The following is a 14747-nucleotide window of genomic DNA, read 5'->3' on the forward strand; positions in this document are numbered from 1 at the left end:
ATTTTTATTGTGGTTGTTTGGTTTTTTTGGTGTTGAGTTTTGTAAGTTCTTTGCAAATTTTTGGATATTACCCCTTATCAGATGTACTGGTGAATATGTTCTCACATTCTGTGGGTTGTCTTTTTATGTTGCTGTTTTCCTTTGCTATGCAGAAAGTATTTAGTTTGATATAGTCCCATATGTTTATTTTTTATTTTGTTTCCCTTGTCTAGGGAGATATACCCAATAAAAAATTGCTACGAGCAAATGTCCAACATTTCGCAGCCTATGTTTTCTTTTATGATTTTTATAGTTTCAGGTCTTACTTAAGTCTTTGATCCATTTTGAATTTGTTTTTGTGTATAGTGTAAGAAGGTGGTCTAGTTTTATTTTTCTGCATATATCTGTCCAATTTGCCTAATTGGACACCATTGGGAAAATTGAATATTTTTATTTATTGAATAAACTGTCTTTATTGAATAAACTGTCTTTAGCCCATTGTATGTACCTGTTTTCTCTGTTGAATATTAATTGACTATACATTGTGGGTTTATTTCTGGGATCTCTATTCTGTTCCACTGATCTATGTGCAGTTTTTATGCCAGTACCATGCTGTTTTGATTACTATGCCCTTATAGTATAGTTTGATATCAGTTAGCATTATTCCTCCAACTTTGTTCTTCTTTCTCAAGATTGCTGTTGATAAGGATGGCCTTGTGTGTTTCCATATAAATTTTTGAAATATTTGTTCTAGTTCTGTGAACAAATTCAAATTCCAAATGTCATTGGAATCTTGATAGAAATTGTCCAGTTTGCTTTGGGTAGTATGGACATTTTAATGATGTTAATTCTTCCTATTAATGAACACAGTGTGACTTCTACTTATTTGTATCATCTTCTATTTCTTTTTTCACTGTCTTATAATTTTCTGAGTACTGGTCTACTACACCCATGGTCAGATTTATTACTAGGTATTTTATTCTTTTTTAAGCAATTATGAATGGGATTGTTTTCTTAATTGCCCTTCCTGTTAGTTCATTATTGGCCTATAAAATGCAACTGTTTCTGGATACTAATTTTGTATCCTGCTACTTTGTTGAATTTATTTATCAGTTCTAGTAATTTATTGGTAGAATTTGGGATTATCAATATACAGTATCATGCCACCTGCAAATAAAGACGGTTTTACTATTTTCCAATTTGGATGTCTTTTATTTCTTCTTCTTGTCCGATTGCTTTGGCTAAGATTTCTAGCCCTGTGTTGATTAAGGAAGGTGAAAGCTGACATTCCTGTCTTGTTCCCAATCATAAGGGCAATGCTTGTAGTTTTTGCCCTCTGAGTATGATGCTGGCAGTGGGTTTGTCATATATGCCCTTTATTATGTTTATGTATGTTCCCTATATTCTCACTTCGCTGAGAGTTTTTATCATAAATGGATGCTGGATTTTATCAAATGCCTGTTCTGCATTGATTATAATGATCATGTGGTTTTTATCTTTCATTTTGTTTATGTGGTGAATCACATTTATCGATCTGTGAATGTTGTACCAAATTTGCATTTCCAGAATAAATCCCACTTGATTATGGTATATCCAGTTTAATGGCATATAGTTGTTCATAATATTTTCTCACAAACCTTTTTCTCCATTGGTGGCAGTTGTTATTTCTCCTCTTTCATTTCTGATTTTATTTGTTTGGGTCCTTTCCTTTTTTTATTGATGAATTTGATTAAACTTGTGACAATCTTGTTTATCTTTCTAAAGAACCAGATGTTGGATTCATTTATCTTTATATCATTTTTTACTCTATTTTGTTTATTTCTGCTCTGATCTCTATTACTCTCTTCCTTCTACTCACTTTGGGCTTTGTTGTTCTTTTAAGCATAAAGTTACATTGTTTATTTGAGCTGTGTCTTGTTTTTTTTTTTAGATAGGCCTGTAATACTATGAATTTCCCTCTTAGAATTGTTTTCCCAGAGTCCCTCAGATTTTAGATTGTTTTGTCCTCATTTTCATTTGTTTCAAGGTATCTTTTGATTTCTTCCTTGGTCTTCTTGTATACCCATTTATTTTTCAATAACATGTTATTTTACTTCCATGTCTTTGTGTATTTTTCAGCATTCTTCTTGTGACTGTTTTCCAGTTTCATAGCACTGTGGTCAGAGAAGATGCAAGATATGATTTCAGTCTTCTTAAATTTATTGAGACTTGTTTTGTGTCCTCACATGTGGTCTATTTTACAAAAAGTTCCATGTGTTATTGAAATGTATGCATATTCTCTAGCTTTAGGATAAAATGCTCTGAGCATATCAATTCAATCTATTTGATCCAATGTGTCATTTAAGGCCACTATCTCCTTGTTGATATTCTTTCTGGTAGATTAATCTATTGAAGTCAAAGGGGTGTTAAATTCCCCAACTATGACTGTATTTCTATCAGTCTCTCTGTTTATGCCCATCAAAATTAGCTTTACATATTTAGATGCTCCTATGTTGAGTGCATAAATATTTATTAAGGTTAATTCCTCTTGTTGAAATATTCCTTTTATCATTATGTAGTGTCCTTCTTTGTGTCTTACTATAGCCTTGATTTTAAAGTCTATTTTGTCAGATATAAGTATTGCTGTCCCAGCTTTTTTTCCCTTTTCTTTTACATAAAATATATTCTTCTGTCCTATTACTTTTAGTCTATGTCCATCTTTTGATCTGAGGTGGGTCTCTTGGAGGCAGCATATATATGGGTCTTGTTTTCTTATTCATTCAGCTACCCTATGGCTTTTGGTTGGAGCATTTAAGCCATTTATATTTTAAATGGTGATTATTGATAGATATATATTTAGTACCATTTTCTTATTAGACTATTTTGTTTCAACCCCCTCCTCCTCCTCCTTCTTCTCCCCGTCCCTCCTCCTCCTCCTCCTCCTCTTGAGCCCTTTAACATTAGTTGCAGTACTGGTTTGATGTTAATAAACTCCTTTAGCTTTTTATTATCTGGGAAACTCCTAATTTCTCCTTCAATTTTAAATGACAGCTTTGCTGGGTAAAGCAGCCTTGGTGGCAGGTCCTTGCTTTTCACCACCTTGAAATATTTCACACCACTCCCTTCTGGCCTGAAATGTTTCTGTTGAGAAATCAGATGACAGCCTAATTGGAGTTCCTTTGTATGTAACTACCTGCTTTTCTCTTGTGGCTTTTAGGAATCTCTCCTTGTCTTCAAGCCTTGCCATTTTAATTATGATGTGTCTTGGTGTAGATCTCTTTGGGTCCAACTTGTTTGGGACTTTTTCAGCTTCCTGGACTTGTGTTTCTTCTTCCTTCACCAGACTAGGCAAGTTTTTGGTCATTATTTCCTCAGATAGGTTCTCAATACCTTGTTCAGTCTCTTGTCTTTCTGGTATTCCCATGATGTGGATGTTGTTATGATTCATGTTGTCCCAAAGCGTTCTTAAGCTCTCCTCTTGTTTTTATTTTTTTTTTCTTTTTGCTGCTCTGCTTGGGTGCTTTTTCCTACCTGGTCTTCCAAATCACCAATTTGATCCTCTGTAAGACCAACTGTCTATTTCTTCCACTGTAGTATTTATTTCAGATGTTGCATTCTTTGTTTCTGATTGGTCCTTTTTTATGGTTTCTATTACATTTTTTCACACTGTTGAGTATCCTTATAATCATTACTCTAAACTCCATCTGATACATGTCTTGCCTTCATTTCATCTAGTTCTTCTGGATAATCCTCTTGTTCTTTCATTTAAAGACTGTGTGTGTGTGTGTGTGTGTGTGTGTGTGTGTGTGTGTGTGTATCTTCCCATTTTGGCTGCCCCTTGGTGTTTCTTTCTATGTATTAGGTAGATCTGTAAAGACTTTGGTGCAGCAAACCCTGCCTGTGAGTGGTCATGGGCAACCTGTTTGGAGCTACCAGTGATCCACACCTTGTGGCTCCCTCTGCTGTGCCTGTTTGTATGCAGCAAGAACCAAGCTGCACACCCAGACTGGCTTTTACCAGCATCAGACTGGGGGGAGGTTCAAGAGAAGTTTCAGATTTCTTAAAAATCTGAATCTGCTTGCAGGCTTTCTGTTGGGATTAAAGAGTGAATGTTTTCAGCTGCATTTCTTAGTAGAAGGGCTTAAGCACCATAGGGTGGGGCAAAGTAATTGCTGCAGGTGGGGCTATTGCTTCCCCTCAGGCTGATACCATTTGGAGAGGAATGCTCTGCTTGGAGGAGATGGCTCCTCTACTATGTGGAATGACTAAGCAAAGGGATCCTGGTGGTTTTCCTTCAGTTCTCTGCCCAGAGCCACCAGCCTCAGACTATCCTCACTATGCCTTTCCTTTGCTGGAGCCCAGGGTAAGTGTCTGCAAATAAAATTTTGTACATTAGCCCTTTAAGAGCCTCTCTGTGTCTCCTGCCATATCTCCTTGGCAGACAGAAACCTTGCTGGGTTTTTTTTTTTAAGATTTTTAATTTATTTATCTTTAGAGAGGAGGGGAAGGAGACAAGGAGAGAAATATCAATGTATGGTTGCCTCTCACGAGTCCCCTGCTGGGAACTGGCCCAAAACTCAGGCATGTGCCCTGACTGGGAATTGAACCACGATCCTGTGGTTCACAGGCCCGTGCTCAATCCACTGAGCTACACCAGCCAGGGCTTGTTTTTTTGTAATGGTACATTATTTGGGTTCTTTTCCTGGTTCTTGTGCTGTAGGCTAGGGAGCCCAGTTTGGGGTTTAGACCCCACACTTCTCAGGAGGACCTTCCTGACCACTGAAATAGCCCTCCAGAACTTCAGCCACTGCCCATGGCTGCCCAGCCAGCCCTCTTCTATCTTCTTCACACACCCTTCTAGTCTTATTGTGGTTATGTGACTTCTTCCATCTCTCCGTGCTTATAAGGCTTTGGTCCAGCTAGTGTCCAGTTAGTTATTCAGGATGATTTTTTTCTATAGTTCAGTTGTAGTTCCAGTTTGGTCCTATGAGTAATTTAGTGTAGCTTCCACTTACTCCATCATCTTACAGGTCCTTCCAGCAATTTTCATAAGTTTTTTTTTTTTTAAATGGATGCTATATGACAGCTGTCACAATACAATCTAACAACATTGCTTCAAATGAAGTTAAAGATGACTAAGTGCTACAAGAGCCATTATACAAAAAAAAAAAACAAAAACCCTAAATGAACATTTTTGCCAATCCAATATATTAAACTCTGTTCTGGGAGGTAGAGAATATGATCCATATCCATGGGTTCCCATATCAGTGGATTCTTTTCGGTTTGACCATTGGGAATTCCTATGGAAGGTCAGGAGGGACTGGATGTCTCCCTAAAGCCACCTTTAGTTGCTTGTGTTCCTTAATTGAAGGTTAGTGATCTAAGCCACTCTGGGTCTGCAGGTTCCAATGTCTCCTACATCCCTTTATTCCTTTATGCCAAAGGAAGTTAGTAGCTTAACTACCACTTAGATCCAGGTTGTAGTACTAATTACAGACCTTTGCAACTAGTTCCTTAGTAAACCTTCCTTAATTATCTCATTTTGAATGTGTCTTCTATTTCCTTTGGAAGTCAGACTATTTGGTATGAGGCCATCAAATTCTCCTGAAATTTGAAAGGGAAAGGACAGATAAATTGAGAATTAGGAAGATAAAAATTATACTGAATACTTCTTAAATTAATTTTCTTCTCAGTGACTTCTAGACATATTTTAAGAATGTTATCAAAATAGAATAAATGACATTTTATACATTATTGTATCAAGATAATTATTCTCAATAAGTGGCCTCTGCACCAGTCACATCAAAACTAGGGAAGCTGTTAGAAATGCAATTTCTTGGGTTCCATCTCAGACCTACTAACTCAGACACTCAGAAAGTGGAGCCCAGCATTCTGATGTATCTACAGTTTGAGAACCACTATAGTAAGGTGAATCATGACCCTGCCCTCCTGATGTTTTACACAGAGAAACATGAATCTAGTATAATCAAACACATTGGAGACTCTTATTAAGTAAAACAAAAAAATGTTAAATGAAGACATAGACAATGAAATACTTACATGATTTCACCTATTGCCAAGTTCCAGCACTTTTTTAAAGTTAGAAAGTGCTTAAAATGTTTACCTCCTGTGTGACAAGTTTATCATAATTTTCAGCTCTAGGAACCACAAAAGCCATAAAAGATGTCTAGGTAACAAATATAATTACTTATAGGTCAGACATTTTTTCTAAAAGTTTTCTGCAGCATAATATCATCATGAAAAGCTTTATTAAGCAGTTAAAGTACTAAAAAATAACTTTTAATTTTATAAAGGCAATTAAAAATTTTAAGATAATTTAACTGTTATAAAGTCTGATTTAAAGTAATTTTCAAAATTTGGCAGATTCATTAAATTGAATTGTAACATTTGTAAGTGAAAACTAAAAGTTTATGAATTAATAGGTTTTTTAATTTGAATATAATGCAAATATTAATTTCATAAGTAGCTACAAATTTATTAGTTTTTTGTATACAAAATTTACCCTCTGGCTCCATTCTGTTCATTTGTTTGTTTTGTTGATTAGGTTCTACTTATAGTTTGAGATCAAATGATATTTGTCTTTCACTGCCTAGCTTGTTTCACTTAATGTAATGCTCTCTAGTTCCATCCATGCTATCATAAAGGGTAGGAGCTCCTTCTTTCTTCTGCATAGTGTTCCACTGTGTAAGTGTACCATAGTCTTTGGTCCACTCATTTACTGATGGACACTTAGGTTGCTTCTAGCATGTGGTTATTGTAAATTGTGCTGCTATGAACATTGGGGTGCATAGGTTCTTTTGAATTGGTGCTTCAGATATAATCCCAGCAATGGAATTGCCAAGTCAAAAGGCAGCTCCATTTTTAGTTTTTTAGGAAATTCTAAACTGTTTTCCACAGCGGCTGCACCAGTCTGCAATCCCACTAACAGTGTACTAGGGTTCCCTTTCGCTACAACCTTGCCAGCACTTGTTTGTTGATTTGTTTATGATGGCCATTCTGACTGGTGTGAAGTAGTATCTCATTGTGGTTTTAATTTGCCTCTCTCTGATGACTAGTGATGCTGAGCATCCTTTGATATGCCCATGAGCCCTCTGTATATCCTCCTTGGAGAAGTGCCTGTTCAGGTCCTTTGCCCATTTTTTTAATTGGATTGTTTGTCTTCCTAAGTGTGGAGTCAAACAAGTGAGCAAAAACAGAACCTGAGACATGGAAATAAAAATCAAACTTAAAAAAAACTGACAGTAACCAGAGTGGGGGAGGGGGCTAATGGGAGAAAGAAGGAGAAGGGTCATTAACAAGCATGTATAAAGGCCAAATGGTCAAAGACAACAGGGTGGGGAGGATTGAATGTAGGAGGTGGGGGTGGGTAGGGCAGGGTAGAGTAAAGGGGTAAAAGTGGGGACAACTGTAATTGAACAACAATAAAATAAATCAAAAAGTACACCCTCAAGGGCACCAAAAAATTCTCACAATGACAATAATGAGAGATTTGGCAAGCTTTGTAATATGTTCTATGTATAGCCCTAAGATGTTGATGATTTTTTCTCACTCTGAATATCAGATTATTGACTGGTAATTAGTAAAATTTCACCCAATCAAATTGCCTGTGTCTTACAATGTTTCACTCGAAGAATGATCAAATCACTATTCCAAAATCTGTGATGAAAACTACTTTTACTTCCCATACATAACTTTTACATCAGAAAAAAAAAGTATTAAAAATACAATTATTACTGAGCTGCATTCTAGGGAAGGAGCAGTATTTCCAGGGTAAATAATTGTTTATTAAGAAAACACCTACCTGGCTGGCATAGCTCAGTGGATTGAGCGCATGCTGCAAACCAAAGCGTCACCAGTTTGATTCCCAGTCAGGGCATATGCCTGGGTTGCAGCCCAGGTCCCCAGTGGGGGCCACATGAGAGGCACCCACACATTGATGTTTCTCTCTCTCTCTTTCTCCCTCCCTTCCCCTCTCTAAAAATAAATAAATAAAAATCTTTTTAAAAAAGATTTACATCTGTTAAAAAATAGCAGAAATTTAAAAAACAAAGAAAACACCTAGATAGGTATTGATGTCAGTAAGATGGGCAAGTAGGATGTCCCTCATTTGTATCTCATTCTGAAAATCACTGATCACTGTAGAAATACAAATCAAAACCACAGTGAGGTATCCCCTCACATCTATTGAAATGACTGTTATAAAATAGGCAAGAGACAAGTGATGGTGAAGATGTTATTTAAGGGAAAGTTTGTGCTCCTTTAGTAGGAATGTAAGTTAGTACAACCACTTGGAATACAGTATGGCAGTTCCTAAAACATTAAAAATAGAACTACCACGTGATCCAGCAGTCCTATTTCTGGGTATATGTGGGAAAAAAATGAAATCACTGTCTCAAAAGATATGCACACTCCTATGATCATTATTACTCACAATAGCCAAGAAATGTAAACAAACTACGTTTCCATCAAAATATGAATGGATAAAAAAGATGATTATACCCACACAATAGAATATTATTTAGGCATAAAGAGAAGGCAATTCTGCCATTTGCACAACGTGGATGTATCTTACAGATACATGCTAAATAATATAAGTTAAACAAAGAAATACAAATGCTATATGATTTCACTTATTGGTGGATGCTAAAATTAAAAAAAAACCGAACTCATAAAAACAGAAAGTAAAAATATGGTCTTTAAGGGCCAGGGGAGAGGGAAAATAGGGAGATATTGGTCAAAGGGCAGGAATTTCCAGCGACAAAATGAACAAGTTCTGGGGATCTAATATACAGCCTGGTTCCTATAGTCAATAGTACTGTATTATATTGAATGCTGCTAACATAGTAGATTTTAAATATTTCATTACAAAAAATAATAGTAGTGGATATGTTAATTAAACTTTTGTGGTAATTATTTTACAACATATGCATGTATCAAATCATCATGTGATGATGATTTAATCATCATACTTAAAAATGTTACATGTCAGTAATGTCTGTAGAAAGCCGTGCGGGTTGTGTTTGGAGAAAACACCTACATGGGTTGTTACATATTTATTCAGGTGGTTACTATTCTGACCTTTCTCCTACAAAGTGTGGAAGGGGCTACTGGTATCAGACATCAATAAATTGTTGTGAGTAAAAGAGAGAAATGGAAGTTCAAATAATTGGGGCATAAGGTGGGCTATGAGGAAGGGAGCTGTGAAAAGTTTACCTGTGAAGGGTTGGACAAGAGGCTATAGCAGGTATGGCCAAGGGACCAAAGGATTGAGTTACTTGATAATTTGATTTTAAGTTATGACCTATTCTATGCTGTTCTAAAATTCATCTTGGTTATTGTTAATGTTTAGTGAAACAGTTTTGCTCAGTTTAATATAATCAAAGGCTGGGGAGGCTAAAGATATGGGAGATTTTCCACATTTTGGGTTGAGAGCCACCATAGAATGTAAAATTGAGAACTCAATGGAAACAAGAATTTGTATCAAGGTATGTTTTACTAAATTCATGCAAGATACTCAGGAGGTGTCTGGACTTTCCTTAAGAGGTAAAGTAGGAACTCAAGGAAGCTTGTATTTAAAGACCAGATGGACAACATATCATCAATAGACTTTATGACATTTGGATGACAAACACATGGATTACTTTCATATACAGTGAAATGTGAAAGTTATAAAATTAACCCTTCCTTCTCAACAAGGCATCATTAAGAGAGCTTATCTAGAGCATCACAGAGAATACTGGCCCAAACTGTAATCTTCTTCTGACCTGGCCCTGGTCCTTTATAGACTCTGCGGAAAGCCTGTGAAATTCTTAGGGCAAGATACATGTCTTAAAAAATTGCCTGGAAAATACTACTGTTCACTTTCTCAAGCTATTTTCTCTGCATTTATATGCATGACCCTCCCCTTAGTTTAGAAATTGGCTTGTATTCCCTTTTCTAAGTAACTCTAAGCTCTGCCTGTTTTCCTTATTTTCAGTGTTACCTGTGGCTTTGGAGACAAATACTTTTTGGTATTTGTCTCCAAAGCCACAGGTAACACTGAAAATAAGTGTTCCAAAGCCACAGGTAACACTGAAAATAGGTATTCCTTCTTCTCCTCACTGAAGCACAGGGATAAAGACCTCATTTCCATGTTTCAAGAGAACCTGTTTGTGTTACTTGTGGAGCTTTCTCTTTAACTTCTCCTCAGATATCTACCCATTAAATCATGTAATAACATTCTATAATTTTTTGCTTATAGTATATTTGTAATGATAACTACAAACAAAGGGTAAATTATTCAAAGACATTAAATTCTCAAAAACACACAAACGTATGTGTTATGAATCATCAAGTTTAAAAGGAAGCATTGCAAATTCCTTTCATTCTGATTCTTTTATCTAGAAAGCAGCATGTGGAAGGAATCAGTCATTCTAAGCCATAGCCAAGTTTTTCAACCTAAACTCATCTCTCTTCAAGTTTCCCTTAACCCACTGTAATTAGTATCCATCTTCCAGCTGAGGTGCTTTGGAGAAATATGTGAGGCAAATTGGCATGGTTTCTCTTTAAAAACTAAATAAAAATACAGAATATCATTCAATAAAACTCCTACAGCATTGTACGGGCTGACAACTACCCTTTAAAACAACCTGAACCATGTTTAAAAAGAGTCATTACTTGGTATTATTGTTCCTTTTATGTAAGGACCTCTATTCGTGGTGGAAAGAGACGGAGACGACCTAGTAGGCTGAGTTATTATTGAGAAGGAGTAGAAGATGAAGAAAAGTCCCTCTCACTTTCCTCATTTTCAGTAAATTTCTCTGCAAGATGTCATTATGCTATTTTAGAAGCTATAAAATGGAGGCTTAAGAAAAGTTAAGAATTACTTGCCAGAGATCAAATGGCTACTATGGGACAGATTAGGATTTAGAACCTGCTCTTTCCTTGGATAGCTTGATAGGTTACTGAGTTGGAATTTTCTTAAGTAGAGAAACAAGATAATGTTTTTATTGTGCACTGAAATGCATAGAAAGCAATTAGTACATGGTTGTGTGAAAATTCGCAAATCATGATTTGTTTTATTTCACTCAGCCATCTCTCTTTGGTCATTAACTTTTGTTTCTGTCTCCTGTCTGGCAATTTTTATGAAGTTTTGTGATAGTATTAAGTGGCATATCGCAAGAAATTCTAATTTAAACTTGGAGCAGTTAAATCCCTGAGGACTCAATATATCAGTTAAATTAATCAAAGGAAGTAACAAATGACAATTGAGAGCATTACCGGGGCTGGTCAGGTACAACGGCAATACAGTTTTTAAAAACAAGTGTCTAGCCTGATGAGATCCTTATCCAAAGTCCTCATTTACATTGATTACTTATAGATCTCTACCATTTACTAAAGGAGTTGACCTGAAGAGATAGATGCCTCTCACTGGGATTAGGTACTACTAAAAACAATGACATCATATAAACACTTGAAAACTTCATTACTAGAGCTAAGGTTACATAATCATTGGTAAATATTATTTTCTCCTTTCTTTTCATCTCTTCACAAGAAAGGTTAATCAAATTATCCCATGGGATAAAATAGAGACAAATGTGATTGGAGCTAAGCAGGTAATGCACAAACATGTAGATATTCTTCCACTCTGCTATTCCCTACTTAGACGTATGTGCTTTCTCTTAGTTAATTGAAAGCACAGGGCCAGCTCACACGATGCCAAATTATAGTGCGATGTAATTCTCTTTCCACAACAGCTTTTGGCTGCATCTTCTAAGAATTTACATTGGAAAATTAGTGATTCACTCTAGCTATGTACAGTTGTTACATAATTTTCTGGTATAGTATTATTTTTGATTTGACAGTGAGGGGGAAAATTGGAGAGGATTTCCAGAATGTACATTTTGGTAAGGATATTTTGCATGTTTCTAAACTTCATGTTAAGTGGATGAAGAGTTTGAGAACTTAGAAGCCTCGTTATGAATATGTAAATAATCTCTAGATATTACTGTCACAGAAAATGAATAGCTTTTCACTAAAAGCAGATAAGTGAACTCTTTGGAATACTTTCATTTTCTTAAGAACCTGCATTTCCCAAGCCCTCAGGCCACACTGATTACACTAGACAATAAGGCTTCCCCACCCCCGAGGTGACACCACTAGTGTTTCTGCTAAGAACAAAGAGAAAATTGACTGTCTCTTTTCCAAGGCAATTGACAATAGAGCTACAGTGATCTGTTATTTCTTTCCATCTTTAAAGCAGCCGAAACCAAAGGAACAGTCTGACCAGTTAACCTGCCTGCACAATTACAGGGCAAGGATGATCACAAGACTGTGGGGCTTTCTCTGCCTCCATCAACTTGATTCCACAAAGGTACCATCTTCTGAGTGAAATGACACTCGGAAAACTGCAGTTATTGTAAGACAAATGCAGTTCTCAGGAAATGGAAACACTTTGCTGTCAGCTTCCTGGCTCAGCACGTCCCCAGGCTTATTATTATCACACAGCTGCAAAATTTGGAGGATGCTGCTATTAGTTAATTCTCAGCTAGGGTTTCTTCTCAGGGGTACCAGAGCGTGGAGGCTGGGTAACTTTCTCCTTCACTGCCACAGCAGTCTGTCCGCATAAAAAAAGGGAAAAGATGTCTGTTTCCTAGACTATTTCCTACTCTCAGGTTTTTGAAAGTTTCTCTTTAGCCATCTGAAAGCCTTGGTATCTTTAATGATTCAGCCCCACACCTAAAAGACTGATGGAGCAAGTTCAGTCTTTTATAATAACATTTATGAGAAATGAGTATCTCTATTCTTCATCATTATGGTGATTATAAACAGAACTATAGAATTCAGGAGACTTGAGTTGTACTTTCAAAACCACCACAAATCATTTAACTTCTCTGGCTTTCACTTGCTCTGTCTCTAAAATGAGGTGTTTAGATTAAATGCTATGTAAGATTCTCTTCAAGTTTCTATGATTTTATAGACTTGTTAATTTAGTTCAAGCTAACAATACCTTGAGGTGCAAACCACCGTCACATGAAATGATACCATTTTATAAACTATTTCACCCTACTATTTCAGATATACACTCTATTTAAGGACTAGAGAACTAGAATTATTAAAAATCTACTAAAGCATCAGGCATTATTTTACATTATTTTATTTAATCCTCATGAAAATTTTTAGAAACTATTTTACTCTATTCGTACTTCAAGTAAAGAAATATAATTTGACAGATTAAAAACTTAATTTATTCTGCTAGAAAATAGCAGAATTTGGGAACTATAAAGCCATGCTTATTTCACATTTCAGGGTGCCTTCTACTGCACATCTTCCTACCTCTTTCACTGGTAAAAAGTTATCTCTTAGTCTTTTTTGTAAGATTGCTCCTCAATAACTTGTTAAATGACCTCTATATGCCTGGCTATATCTAGATATTAAAAATATAGACCCTGCCATCATGGACCTCATGTTATAGTGGAAAGAGATACAATAAAAATTATGAGTAAATATCTAGTCACCATGTATTGGATAGTGATAAATGACAAGGAGAAAATAAAACAGAAGGATGGAGAATCCTGAAGTGAGGGTGTTTAGACTTGTTGAAGGTGTTATCTGACAAAAGAACTAACGGGGTGAAGAAATAAGAGATACAAATATCTTGAACAGCATTATAAGCAGAGGGAACAGTGAATGCAAAGTTCCTGAGGAGTAAGTGCTTCACCAGTGAGGGCTGAGTGACTGACATGTGGGAAACAGGCATAAAATAGTGAGGTAATGTGGTAATGAGTGGTGGTAGAGAAGAGATTACAGGGGGTCTTATAGACCATTGGAAATTATTTGCCTTTAGTTTTGAGTGAGGCATAAGACCTTTGCAGGGTTCTGAGGAGAGGAATTGAACTTACCTCACAGCAGTATCATCTGGTTGCTATGTTAAGAGTAGAATATAGAGGAGTAATGGAAGGAGGAGGGGGAACAATTAGGGGTAATAGTGATAGTGATCTAGGCGAGAGATGATATTGGCTGTCACTAGGCTTACAATGGTGGCATAAAGATAGTAAGAAATGATAAGATTTTAAGTGTTTAAAGGTAGAAACACAGGACTTCCTGATGACTTGGACAAGGGGTAAGAATAAAGAGAAGAATTGAGGGGTGGGACACTGTTTTTAACTGGATAAACTGCAACTTTGTATGTACCATTTATTGAAATAGAGAAGACTTTTGAAAGAGCAAACGTGAGAGAATCATCAGGACTTTTGAACATTGAATATTTGAATATTTAAAGTTAGATTATAAATTTGTCTTTCCTATTAAATACCCATGAGGTCATTAAATGATTTAATATATATGTCCGGGCTTTGGAGTAGAGATCTGAGATGGAGATACAAAATTTTTAATAATCAGCATACATATGGCACTTAAGGTTTTTGAGAATGATATTTCCATAGATGTAAGTATAAATAGAGAAAAAGACACTAAAGTTCCAAAAACTAACCCTCATATATTCCATTTACGGAATGAGGACTAGGCAGAGAACCATCAAAACTTATTATAAGTTCCAGCTACAAAGGTAGTAGGAAAAGCAGGATCTGTAGTTTCTTTTTTAAAATCATTTTTTTTACTGTTACTCTGTAACAGCTGTCCCAATTTCTCCCTCTCTGCTCATCCCACCTCCTGCTACCACAGTCAATTCCCACCCCGTTGTCCATGTCCAGGGGTCATTCATACATGCTCTTTAACTAGTGCCCTCCCCTTCTTTCCACCATTATCCCTCTCCCCACATCTATCTCTAA

The sequence above is a fragment of the Sturnira hondurensis genome, unplaced genomic scaffold, assembly GCF_014824575.4.
Source record: "Sturnira hondurensis isolate 20B ecotype Veracruz unplaced genomic scaffold, ASM1482457v3 Scaffold0003796, whole genome shotgun sequence".
Taxonomy (NCBI): domain Eukaryota; kingdom Metazoa; phylum Chordata; class Mammalia; order Chiroptera; family Phyllostomidae; genus Sturnira; species Sturnira hondurensis.